The sequence below is a fragment of the Galeopterus variegatus genome, unplaced genomic scaffold, assembly GCF_000696425.1.
Source record: "Galeopterus variegatus unplaced genomic scaffold, G_variegatus-3.0.2 Scaffold3648, whole genome shotgun sequence".
Taxonomy (NCBI): Eukaryota; Metazoa; Chordata; class Mammalia; order Dermoptera; family Cynocephalidae; genus Galeopterus; species Galeopterus variegatus.
In genome coordinates this window covers 218,106-220,043 of record NW_007729759.1, presented here as the reverse complement: position 1 = coordinate 220,043, position 1,938 = coordinate 218,106, and the positions used below count along the sequence as shown (strand labels likewise).

Here is a 1,938-nt window from a genome sequence, read left to right as displayed (position 1 = left end):
TGTCCACATCCTTGCTAGCATTTGTTATTCTGTCTTTTTGATAATAGCCAGCCTAGCTGGAGTGAGATAATCTCTCAATGTGGCTTTAATTTGCATTTCCCTGATGCTTAGTGATGTTGAGCATTTATTCATGTACCTGTTGGCCATTTGTATGTCTTCCTTTGAAAAATGTCTATTCAGTTCCTTTGCCCATTTTTTAATTGAATTTTTTTTTTAATGTGAAGTTGTTTGAGTTCCTTGTATATTATGGATATTAACTCTTGTCAGATGTATGGTTTGCAAGTATTTTCTCCCATTCAGTAGGTTGTCTTTTCACTGTTGTTTCCTTTGCTGTGCAAAAGCTTTTTAGTTTGATATAATCCCATTTGTTTATTTCTGTTTTGTTGCTGGTGCTTTTGGGGTCTTATTCATAGTCTTTGCTCAGTCCTATGTCTTGAAGTGTTTCTCCTATGTTTTCTTCTAGTTTTATAGTTTCAGGTCTTATACTTAAGTCTTTAATCCATTTTGAGTTGATTTTGGTATATGGCGAAAGGTACGGGTCTAGTTTCATTCTTCTACACATAGATATCCAGCTTTCCCAGCACCATTTACTGAAGAGGCTGTCTTCCCCGCAATGTATGTTCTTGGCACTTTCGTCAAAGATCAGTTGGCTGTAAATACCTGGGTTGATTTCTGGGTTCTCTGTATCTGATTCCCCAGTCTTAAGAACAGGAATTAAAGTCTCTTCCTACTTGTCTCTGAAACAATCTTTCTCTGTATGGGAGAAAAGATAGAGGCAACCAAAAGAGGGAAAGAAGAACAGAAAAAGACGAGTCTCCAAGATGCCTGATTGAAGCATGGAGACCCTGTCCTAACTGGATACTGGAGGGTAGCTCAGTGGGAAAAGCATAGAGGTATTTGGCATTATCCAGAGGTCCTTGCATGTATTTGCAGCCTAGCTAATAGACGTGAGCATACACGTGATAAATCCTTATTACTACCAACATTTGTAAAGCACCTACTATGTACCTAGTGCTTTATACATACTAACAAAACAAGGGCTGTTCTTTTCTTCCTTTGGGAGGTGAATGATCTGCGGCTTACACCTTATATAACTTGCCAATGCTAACATAACGACTTATTTGTAACTAGTAAAAGGTAGAGCTAGGATCTGAATTGCAGCCATTTGAATCCATTCAGGTTCTTTTCACTAACCATGCTGTCTCAGTTTACTGTACATGACATAGTGTCAAGAGAGAGATATAAAAGGATAATGGGGTTTAAGCCAAAACTTTAATGTATCTACTTTTGATATTAATGCAATCATAAAAGAGCAAACAGTTTATGAAATTATTCTCAAAACTTTAATTAAAATCCATAGAGCATTTAACATGTATAGATGTTTAAACTTTTTCAGTGACTCTTACATTTTAAAATCCTTTTGCACAGCATTTTGAGGCTAACTTCATGCTAGAAATCTACAAATGTACAACTTAACACAAAAATACATTCAGAGTCCATTCCAATGCAAGTTTAAAACACTTTAATTGGCAATGTAAAGATTTTACAGACAATGTAAAGATATTTTAAAAATAAAAACTACAAAATGAGGACACAAAAGTTTTCCCTTTTGAATTTTTAATAAAATACTGTACTGTATAAGATCTAATGAAAAATTCCAGTTACTTATAAAATAGCTGTGAGAAAAGAAATGAATTAAGATACATGTGTATATGTATGAATTATACTGTTTAAATGAACAAAATGTTGAACACTTTGATGACACAGCATACCATCTATTACTTATATATCAAAATAGATAAAAACACTCAAGGATGCAATTGGGTACAGGCAAAAGAAAAAAAAAAAGTTCAAAAGCCAAAAAACTAAACCAAACAAAAACAACCTTTAACTGTAAGGGAAAAAAAGGAATAACGGTACTTAAAGCAAACTGTGAAC

The 1,938-nt window shown here is 34.1% G+C and overlaps 1 protein-coding gene across 1 annotated transcript in view; it reads right to left on the bottom strand.

The window, feature by feature from the left end:
* Positions 1-1,324: 1,324 nt before the first annotated feature.
* XRN1 (5'-3' exoribonuclease 1) overlaps positions 1,325-1,938 on the bottom strand; it is a 137,081-nt gene continuing 136,467 nt past the window's right edge. Inside the window, exon 42 of the mRNA XM_008585628.1 lies at positions 1,325-1,930. The gene's annotated coding sequence lies outside the window, so the exon portion shown is untranslated. The remainder of the gene's footprint in view (positions 1,931-1,938) is intronic.